Source organism: Sorex fumeus, unplaced genomic scaffold (assembly GCF_029834395.1).
Source record: "Sorex fumeus unplaced genomic scaffold, SorFum_2.1 ptg000157l, whole genome shotgun sequence".
Lineage (NCBI taxonomy): Eukaryota > Metazoa > Chordata > Mammalia > Eulipotyphla > Soricidae > Sorex > Sorex fumeus.
The window spans coordinates 4,070,450-4,082,217 of record NW_026606214.1 but is presented as its reverse complement, the minus strand read 5'-3'; the positions used below and the strand labels follow the sequence as shown (position 1 = coordinate 4,082,217).

The 11,768-nt window shown below is 45.2% G+C and overlaps 1 pseudogene; it reads left to right on the top strand.

The window, feature by feature from the left end:
• Positions 1–231: 231 nt before the first annotated feature.
• LOC130016588 (immunoglobulin heavy variable 1-2-like) overlaps positions 232–11,768 on the top strand; it is a 37,444-nt pseudogene continuing 25,907 nt past the window's right edge.

Below are 11,768 nucleotides of genomic sequence, written 5' to 3'. Positions count from 1 at the left end.
AATCAAGGATCAGAACATGGACCTCTTCACTCTCCTTGAGGTTGGACCCGATGGCCTCTACCAACCCCTTCCCAGGTTGGACCAGGTCTTCAGCTCTGAATTCTACCTCCTCATGAATATGCAAATTAGACGAAGGACACTGAGTTAAATAGAGATGTGTCTGTGTCCTAACAACCTCACACAGCAGGCACACCCACACCTTCAGAAGCCCCTGAGTGCGCAGTCCCAACCATGGACTAGACCTGGAAAATTCTCTTCCTGGTGGCAATGGCTACAGGTAAGTGTCCCCATGCCTTGGGCTGAGGGAACAGGGCCAGTCAAGTGGAGTCCACCCACTCCTGTCTGTTGTCCACAGGTGTGAACTCCCAGGTACAGGTGGTACAGTCAGGTGCTAACGTGGCAAAATCTGGGACATCAGTGAAGATCTCCTACAAAGTGTCCGGATACACCTTCATCCAAGACTATATGCACTGGGTGCGGCAGGCTCAGGGACAAGGGCTTGAGTGCATGGGATACATACTCCCTTATGATGGTGGAACTAGCTACGCACCAAAATTCCAGGGCAGACTCACACTCGCTGCAGAAATCTCCAAGGACATAGCCTACATGGAATTGAGCAGGCTGAGCACTGAGGACATGGCCATGTATTACTGTGTGAGTGACACAGTGTGACAACCACATCCTGAGTGTGTCAGAAAACCGAGGGGAAGGCAGCTGTGCTGAGTGAGGAGATGACAGGGACGCTGATCCTCCTGACTTCCTCCTCAGAGAGTCAGGGTCTGAGACACAATATGGGGCTCACAGGGCCAGGCGTTATCTGAGGGAAAGGCTCACAATCTGTCTCTGTCCTTCAGCAACAGCCAAGAGGAAGATCGCTTCTCTCGAGAACACCTGGCGTCACTCATATTTTCATCTAGAATTTTATGTGGAGCTCCCCAGATGGTACAGGAAGAATCACATGGAAGTTTGAGCTAGGGTTATTGCAGGTTCCTTAACTGTAGGTCTACACATAGCAGACTCCCAATGTTTCACATTTTGTTTTAAATTCTGTGTCTGCAAGGACCTCCACTACCTCCACTACCCAGCCACCTCCATGCTCCAGGCCACAAAGTGGCCGAGCGACACATCATAAGACACTTAATACCCATCTTCCAGTACTTTCACACCTATATAATGGGGTTCAATTATGGTTGGAACCATGGGAACACCTACAAGGGCGAACTGAGGCCGCCCCAAAAGCCTCTATCCCTCTCAGAGAGCCTGGCAAGCTGCCGAGAGTATCGCACTGTCACGACCGAGCCTGCCAAGCTATCTGTGGAGTATTCTATATGCCAAAATCAGTAAATACAATGGATCTCATTCCCCTGACCCTGAAGGAGCCACCAATACGGCAGCATTGAGAAGGATGTGGAAGAAGAGGCTGATAAAATCTCAAGGCCGAACTAGGATGCCAAAACGAAGAAAGACTAAAATGACTGCTGTACCTTCAATGCACATACGGTGACATCAGATGCATCCATCGAGGACCTGATAGTACAAGCATGAATGATCAAGTACGAGATCATTGGTCTGACCGAGACAAGAAGGCATCAATCACATCATGCCATTTTCGACAGTGGAGAAGAAATGTTCCGCAGAACATGCGATAAAAGAGGCATCGTTGGTATCGGTGTCCTTGTGAACACGAACTTGGCCATGAGCATTGCTTCATTCAAATGCCTAACAACCTGAATCGGACATTAACACTTGAATAGATGTGGCTCACTGCTGGCAGTTTCTATCTTCGTTGTCTACACACCAACATCCAATTATGATGAAGGAGAATTGGAGAAGTTATGCATGGAGCTGGAGAAGTTCTATAAAGAAGACCACACCTTCTGAAGATCATTGTTGGTGATTTTAATGCCAAGATAGAACTGAGAAGATCAGCCGAAGAACTCCACATCAGGACCAATGGTCTACAATGGAACAAACAGGGTGAGACACTGTCTGAGTTCATCATGTCAACCAAGACCATGCGTGGTCACACACAGTTCAGAAAGGACGAATCTAAACATTGGACATGGGAGTCTCCTGGTGGATTGTTCCACAACGAAATTGACCACATCATATTCTACACCACCTCCACTTCACTGATGACATCGTTCTAATAACACCAATCATTAGCCAAGCAGCACAAATGCTAGTCAACTTTGACCGTGAGTGTGGGAAGGTCGGATTACAGCTGAATCTCATGAAGACAATGATTATGAGAAACGGTCTCGTTCTTGACATTTCATTTGCTATCAATGGAACGACCTCTCGGAATGGAGGCAACAGTTATGTGTACCTAGATCGAGAAGTCAACAAGATGAATGACCTGGCACCTGATTTGCGCAGGAGGAAGAGAGAGGCTTGGAAGGCCTTCAAGAGCACCGAAGAAATTGCTCAGAGGACAAAGAACCTCTGGCTCGGGCACATCTTTTCGATTCAACTGTTCTTCCTGCATTAACATATGTCTCAGAGACCTGGGCCCTACAAAAACAGGATGAAAATGTGATTCGGGTCTCCCAAAGAGAAATCTGAAAGAGCTATGCTTGGAGTATCACGTTTCACTCAAATGAGAGAAAGAATCCGGAGTTCTGATCTCCATCGACGGTCAAGAATCAGGGATAATGTCTCGTTTGTGAAAGCATAGGAAATCAGATGGGCTGAACATGTAATGAGATTTGGAGACGACTGCTCAGCCAGAGCCGTTACCAACTGGTTTCTCTGGGACATCAAAAGACCTCTTGGCCGCCCACCTATGAGATGGTCAGACTTCTTCTTTAAGACCCCGAACAATCGGATTTTGGCTCTTCGTGTTTCTAGAACAGGCAGATGCCATTGGGCTACACTAGCACGTGACAGGGATGAATGGGGATGTTACTTATGCCCGCTCGAGCAAATCGATGAATAACAGGATGTCAAGTGATCAAGTGATCTGCAAGAAATCCTTTTCTCTGAGATAAATTCCTGGTGTTGGTCAGAGCCCCTTCTGGAATTTTTGTGCAGCCCTGCCCCATTGTACATATTTATATCTCTTTATTCCTGAGCTGGAATCCTCCTATTGCACAAGAGCCAGTGGAGGAGATGACCCCATATGAAAGGGACTAAGGTCACATTTCTCCTATCACGTGGTGGTAAGGAAATGGTCAGGGTCAGGGTCTGTGAAGTCCTTATGTAGGGGGCATCTCAGTACAGCTCAGGGGAAGTTCATTAACAAAGGAGAGACACAAGTTCTGGGGTGTACCCAGGAGGGCTGGCAGTAGCATTGACCAGCAGACAGGATGTAGAGTGAGGTCTCAAGGACTGCTCCCTCCACCCCAGGGTCATGCATCCCAGCTGAGTATACCTGGGATCTGACCTCACCAATTGACCAATATTGCTGGTAAATATATGGTATTGAGTGAACATTAATTTCATGCATGGTTTGAAATCTGGGAAAAATTAATTACAATTTATCACTTTCTCTCAATTGATATCAAGGAAATATATACATGGATGTATATCCATGCACATATGTAAAGACTAGGTCAGTGGAAAACAGAAATATATGTATACATGTATAGATACATATATATATATATATATCTCCTATTAGTGTCCACTGGGAAGTCTCAGACAGCATGACTACATGATGGGCTATCCGTCATGCAGACCAGAGTATAACTGGGAATATTCTTGCTTCTGTAGTTGGACTATGAGGTTTGCTTCTTAGGTTGAAACCAAGATTCATACCTGCATTTTGAAAAATGTTCCCAAATTTATCAAAATGTTCAATTTACAAATAGTGAGCAAAACCCTTCCTTCCCAATGGCAGAGAGAATGCTTATATCTGATGTGAGAGTATTTTCATTCTCTTCCCTAGAAGAACATTAAACATACATGAATCAGGACAACTCTTCAATTCCTGAAGGCACGATGAGCACAATATGGGCGAAAGTTCCGACCGAGGTCAGTGCAGAGTACAGAAGCAAGGGCCCGACCTGAAGACCAGCCTGGATTGTCAATGTGGTAGAGCAGAAAGGCACAGACAGATTCCTGGGACAGGGCAGTCCAGAAATCAGACCTCGAGGATTGTTCTCAATGCACCCTTCCTGCCTCTGCACAGAGCAGACGCCTGGATGGGGCTCCTTGGTGACTGAACTGCTACCTAAAGTTCTGGAGTGTCAGACTGTCCTCAGTCTCCCACTGTCCTCTGTGTGTAGTGACAAGTCCAAGTGACACTGGGAATGCCACGTTCTCAAATGACCAACCATTCTCTAGTGTACACACTTCAACTGAATGAAGAAAGTCTGGGGCATTGCCCTGAAGACATTTTACTCGTAAATTTCACATCCATGAGGAACACCTGGAAAGAGTCCTGATCCTGCCTACCCTCTATGGGCCTAACCATGCTTACTGACTTGAAAATCACTCAAATTTCTGTAACATAGAAAAAAATTAGAGGATATCATGCTGAATGAATCAATCAGCAGGAAAGGGAGAGATACAGAATGATCTGTTTCATAATAGCACTGTAGTATTGTCATCCTGTTGTTCATCAATTTGCTAGAGCAGGCACCAGTAACATCTCCATTTTGAACTTGTTGTTACTGTTTTTGGCATATCAAATACACCAGGGGTAGCTTGCCAGGCTCTGCCATGCAGGCAGGATACTCTCGATACCTTGCCGGGCTCTCCGAGAGGGACGGAGGAATCAAACCCGGGTTGATTGTGTGTAAGGCAAACGCCCTACTAGTTGGAGTGATAGTACAGTTGGTAGGGTGGCTGCCTTGCATGTGATTGACCCAGGTTCAATTCCTAGCATTCCATTGGTGCCCGAGAACCACCAGGAGTAATTCTTGAGTGCAGAGTCAGGGGTAACCCCTAAGCCTCGTCGTGTGTGACCCAAAAGGCAAAAAACAAACAAACAAAAAATCCTGGCTACTTTGTGGGCCTGGAGCAAACACTGGCCTGTGTGAGCCCAGGGTTAGGGGCTGGGCCGGCTCACTGAACAACCTCAACTTGCTGGCCAAGAAGGACAGGCAGCGGGTGCCTCGGCAATTCTTGGGAGCCCCCCTGCTCCCCCCAAACCTGGCTTCTTTTAGTCAGAATAATTGCATCGAATCTGTTGGGTTGAATCTGTTGGCTTTCATGAGCAGAGGGAGCTGTCTCATAATATGGGACTTAAAGGATCCACATCAAGGGAGAAACAAGGGCTAAGAGCAGCCAGTAGGAGAACTGATCCACACAGTTGAGTGTTTTTGGGTAAGGGGCTTTAACCCTGACTTCAATCTCTGAATCCTCACAGCATCCTATTCCCTGAACTCCAAGAACTGAACCTGTTTCAATCTCCCTGGCCCCGCACCAAGTGAGCAGAGGTGTGAGGGAGTCTCCTAGCCTGACCCAGGTGTAACCATCCACCTGTGTCTTGGGACAGACAAGAAACTCAGTTCCCCTCACTCAGTCCCTGGAGGAGACTTTCAGTTTCCTGTTCTGGGGAGGCCCAAAGCACACAGGTTCCTGTCTTCAACATCTCCTCCAGGGACCCTCAGCTCACATTCTAAATGAGAGGAAGAAAAGAAATGTTTTGGCTGACACTGGGGGCATGTTTTCTGCCCTCTCTAGAGTCTCAGGAAAATCCTCTCCTCTCAAACGTGTTGAGTTCAAAATTCCCAGACAGTTCGTCCATGCCCTGTCTTCCCTGATGAGGTCTTAGCATGAAGTGAGAAGCATCTCTGTGAGATGGGGAAATGTCCCTCTTGCAAAGGCCATTGATCAAATACTTGGACCTTGTCTCCCTGAATGCAGTTACTGACTTACTACAGGGACTTTGGGAACAAGGGAATGGTTCGTCTGTCTTGGGCAGTAGATGCTCAAAGATTTATGAGTGCAGCATGGTCGAGACATAGCCGCCCACATGGGCCCTAGACCCTTAATCATATGAAAGTTTATTAGGAGAACAGTGGTCCATAGGGGCTGAGGGAGAATGCCTGTGTGCACTAAGGAGCAGGTGGCAGAGAGAAGCAGGGGGTTGTTATGACTGGAAAAGCTGGAGCGCTGGTCTTGATGCTCTAAGGCAGAGGCAATTTGAAGTATTGCTGACACCAGAGCTGCCTCTTTCCCAAGTCTCAAGTCATTGGGCAGTAGCAAATCAAGACAATTAATCTACGTTATACTTAGAAATGTCAGAGAAGTTGGTCCTGGGGAACTCTCTACACGTCGAGTCCTCTAGTGGCCAAGGGTCTGTGCCAGGGAGAACTTCTAATCTCCATGCAACTAGTGGGACACTGTCCCCTTAATAATGAGACCAAAATTGGGGTGGTGCCCTGAGTATTCTGGGACTATATAAAGGGATTCTAAATCAGGCAAGATTAGAAAACTCTCATGACTGTGCTCCAGGCAAGAATAGAGTAGAGAATTACCATCACTGTGTCAAGCATCAATGACTGTGGCCCCTAAACAAAAATACAAAAATAAAACTCAAACAGGAATTTTCTATAAGTATGTACTTTATAAATATTTATAAGATACAACTATATCATATTTTTATGTAAGAGTATTGCTATTTATTCAGCAATTGATTAGACTGATAGAATTGGACATGAACCCCAGCTTACTATTTTTCCCCCTTTTTTATAAATTTATTTGTTGAATCACCGTGAGAGCAATTACAAAGCTTTTGGGTTTAAGTCTTAGTCATACAATGATGAAAAACCTGTCCCTTGACCAGTGCCCATTTTTCACCACCCAAAACTCCAGTATACCTTCCATCCCACACCCTCCCAACATTCCCTTACCTGTGGGGCAAATGATGTCCGTATTATTCTATCTCTACTTTGATCACATTCAATATTTCGACACCAGACCTGCCATTATAATTTGGGATTTTACCCCAACACTCAACTCTGCCAAAAATACATTAGATAATTTGTTTTCTATTGCTGATTATAAATAACGTATTATTTCACACAGCCACAATAGCGGTCATGCGATTTTGGAATTCCAAAATTTTAGCAATTAAATCTGGAGGGATTTCTGTCAAAACCTGGTGAGTTCTGAGATATGTTCCTGAGTCTCTGGGATCATGGCCATTAAGCAGTTCGATCAGGAACCAGAGAGGTCTTGCCTCCAATTATATAGTTCAGCCAGAGGTGGCACATACCTAAATTTTGGCTGTTTATTTTCTTGGTAAACTTGGTCCCAGGTTGTTCGGGTCTGGCCAAAGATACAGCAGCAATTTTGGGATATCTGAAAGTCTGAAGGCGACATTAGGCTGCTGATGCATTCGCTTCAAAGGTACAGAATGACCTGCTGGCAGCACCATACCCATAATTTCTTTATGGAAAGAAATGAGTACTGGGAAGGGTAGTTTTCGTTTGGATATTATTTTATAGAGACACAGGTATGAAACAAAGTATGATTATGATTACAGGTATTCTAAATGGTGCTTATATTAAAAATATTTTTGAAAAATAAACAATGCAAACTATTTTCATTAGCAACTTGAAATTGAAATAATTGTGATCATTTTAACTTGCTGAGACAGATTATTGAAATAAGTGAGGAGCCTCCTATGACCTGTTTCAATGCTTCATTGGCAAGTGCTCAATCCACCAGCCAAAGTGTGTGAGTTAAGCACCCCAATGGGAAAAGGAGATACAAGGTAAGAAAGTTTCCCCTTATAATAGACTTGGTCACCTCATGCAAATCCTTCTCAGGCTCTGGGGTCAAAAGCTCTCTGAGCTGTGCAGCTCACAGCTATCTCCTCACTCAGGGCTGAGTCTCTGGGGAAGGCAGAGCTGTGGTCGAGAAAAGATGATTCTTCGGGGTCTTCTCCTCTGCCTGGTAGCAGCCCCCCTGGGTGAGTGTACCAGATATGACAGGGTCTAGGGGAGGAAGTGACTGCAGGGACTGACAGTGACTGATTCCCCTTGTCCCCAGGTGCTGTGTCTGCTCTGACCCTGCAAGAGTCGGGCCCAGGCCTGGTGGCTCCCTCTCAGACCCTCTCCCTCACCTGCTCTGTCTCTGGGGGCTCTGTCACCAGCAGTTACCACTGGAATTGGATCCACCAGCGCCCTGCGAAAGAATTGGAATGGATGGGGCTCTGGTCAGGTTATATCAGCTACAACCCAGCGTTCCAGGGGCGCATCTCCATCACGACTGACACCTCCAAGAACCATTTCTCCCTGCAGCTGAGCTCAGTGACCCCCGAGGACACAGCAGTGTATTACTGTGCGAGAGACACAGTGAGAAGAAGTCAGGGTGAGCCCAGACACAAACCTCCCTGCTGGGAGATTGTGGGCTGCAGGAGACCACGGCCAGCAGGTGGCGCTATGGCCCCTACATAGAGGAAACACCTCTAGAGGAGCTAGAGCTGATTTCTGGTTTCCTGCCCCTCATATAAGGTCACTCCAGGGAATGTTATTTTATAGAGACGGGTTTCTGACTCTTGATTTTCCACTGATGTCTCCAAAATTGGTAACGCACGTTTACTTCACTGGACTCTATTTACGAAAGAATGTAACTTAGGGATCACAAGATAAACATGCCTGTTAAGTATTCGTTTTATCTATTTATTTATTTTTTTGCTTTCCTGAACAGCTTCTCTCTATATCACATGTTCTTACACGTCTATCCCTCCAATGAGTTAAAATTCAGTCTCCTGGGATCCGCAGGACAACAGATGGATTAAGGCATGACATCCCCAGGTTACTGAGGGCACCTGTTCTTCTCGCTGAGTTTTATGATGATCAGAGCATTGGCTCATCTTCATCCACCTCCTTCTCTTCATCACTTCATCATTATGCATCCAGCATAGGATTTCTCTTCAGCCTCCTTTTGTCTGCAATATTTTTCCTGAGAAATCACAAAAGAGATCATATCTGTGGTTAGACTACCTGTCACAACAGATGATGAACCCATGGTCCATCCCACAGATGGGCCAGATGGGTAACTGCCCAGTCATAGGCTATGCATGACAACAGCATGCCGTGCATCCTCAGGTGTGAAAGAGAGGATGAAAGAGTTCATCCCTTAGAATGTGGGCCCAGTGATCAATCTTCAATGCTGACGGGTTTTCCCTCTTGACACTCTCTTCTGCACACAAGCGACCCCAAGGGGGCATCCTTGCACAGGAAGCAGTCTCTCCCAGAATGAGCTGAGGAAGGGTATCAAACCCAGTTAGGTCATAACTGGTCATGGGCAACAGTCCTTGTCCTGAATCTCAGATGAACATGGTTTATCCTTGATAAGGGGCCCTGTAGCTCCTCAGCTCCATCCTCAGTCCTGGGCCTGAGGTTTCCATCAGAAAAGGGTCCCCGGACTCCCTGGGAAGCAGGACCTGGACTCGCTGTTCCTGGGTGGGTAACAAACATTTCCTATGCCAATGTTGATGGAGCGTCTCAGCTACCTACTGTGGCACTCACGGAACCCAGATAACTGCTGGAAATAGCAGCATCTCAAGTCCTCCATGTCTGTTTGTGAATATGTGTGCATGCAGGTAAAGAAAGGGTCACCATAAAATGCATACCGTCATTAACTTAGCTGGCCTGAAGAAAGACCAACATTAAACAAAAATATCAGTACTAGGTAGTAAGCTAAAATATCCACTATTTGATGTGAATAAATAGCTCAAGGTACTTCACACCAGTCTGTTTTCACTTGGGGCGACCCAGAGAGGGTTGAGCGAGGGCCCTCCCCCTCCCAGGAGACCCATCCCTGGGAGCCAACCTCCACTACCCAACCGTTGCCACTCTCCAGGCCGCTCTCCAGCTGCTGGATAATACACTTAATACACTTAATCATAATACATTTCCTACCCATTTTCCAGAATTACCACACTATGTTGATGGGGTTCAGACAGTAGGCAACTAATCATAGATATATACCACTGTCACTGTCCTCCCGTTGTTCATCGATTTGCTCAAGCGGGCCCAGTAATGTCTCCATTGTGACAATTGTTACTGTGTTTGGCATATCGAATATGTCATGGGTAGCTTGCCAGACTTTGCTGTGTGGGCGAGATACTCTCGATAGCTTATTGGGCTCTCCGAGAGGGGCGGAGGAATCAAACTCAGGTCGGCCATGTTGGCCGCTTGCAAAGCAAACGCCCTACATGTTGTGCTATCACTCCAGCAATATATATATATATATATATATATATATATATATATATATATATATATGAACCCAGCAAGCTACCAAGTGTATCCTGCCCACACAGACAGAGACTGGCAAGCTCCCCGTGGCACATTCGATATGCAAAAATCAGTAACTATTACTGGTCTCATTTCCCTGACCCTGAAAAAGCCTCCAATTGTTGAGAAGGACGAGTAAGGGTAGGCTGCTAAAATCTCAGGCTGGGATGAATAGAGATGTTACAGGCGCCAGCTCGAGTAAATCGATGAAAAATGGGATGACAGTAAGACAGTGAACAGCTCACATAATAATAGAGAATCATTCCCATAGTGAACAGTGAACGTAGAAGCAGGGTTCCTATGAACCTCAATCTCTCACCTTATTTTCCTCCATTCCTATGACTCCCCAGCTCATTCTAGACCTAGTAATCCCCTGGTGTTCCACAGTCCCAGTTCTAACACACACACTCTCTTTCTTCATGTTACCCCTTGACACACAGCTGAGCTCACCCCGTCTGTCTCGCATCTCACCCCTCACCTATAATCAGCCAATCCCTCAGTGTGACTCTGCCTCTCTCCCTCCGTCCCTCCTTCAATCCCTTCATGGTCTCTGCTCTGCTTCCTTCAAACTCATCTGTCATTAACATCACCAGTATGTCTTTGGCATTCTTCAGAATTGCCGTTCATTCACGTCCCTTAGTTCATTCAGGTTCACTTCAAATTCCTCTACTTAAAACAGATCAGTCAACAAACACCCATCCTAGATATTAAAATAACTTCTATGGATATAATAAAAATTGGAAATTCTATAAACTAATAGTTATTGTCAGTGTAACAATGGTAATTATTATGGGTAAACAGGACAGTGATCTAAGTTACACTGGGGAAATGCTGATTATTAGTGAAATAATAATTTTCCTGATTGTGCTGGTGGAGGACACATGGGTTATACAGACCACATTTGTGGCTCTGTGACACCGCATACTCTACAGCACTGATGTACCAAGAGTATCACACCACATTGGATGGAGTGCAAAGAGACGGTGGTAACCTTTCTCAGGGAGAATAAGTACACATATATATGTACATATATATATATTTATAAATACACAAGTCTCATTCTTAAGCAACATGTTAAGAATATCTTATAGCTCTTATATAAGAGCTTAGTGACACAGGGGAAATACAATCTTTACACACTTTCTCTGAGAAAACTATTTTGGATCATTTTTAGTGGATTATTCATAATAAGCAATACAAAATAAATTAAGTCCTGCTTTGGGGGCAGGTTTTGGGGGTCACCATGGAAACGTTCAAAATATGGTGGTGGGAAGGTGTAATGGTGGTGGGAATGGAGTTGGAATATTAAATGTAATAAATTATTATTATGAACAAATTTATAGAAATTAAATTAAAAATAAATACAAAAATAATTTAAAAATTAATAAAAATATTTTTCCTGGTTGTGCACTTGGGGGTAAGGAGGCTCCACCATTGTTTCTGAGTAAAAACACGGGTGTTAACCAGGTCAATACTCCTGGATACCCCAGATCCGATCAGTTATAAGGACAGTTGGGATCTAGCAGGGAGCTGAACCCATAACAAAGAAATAGGTCCGACACTCCT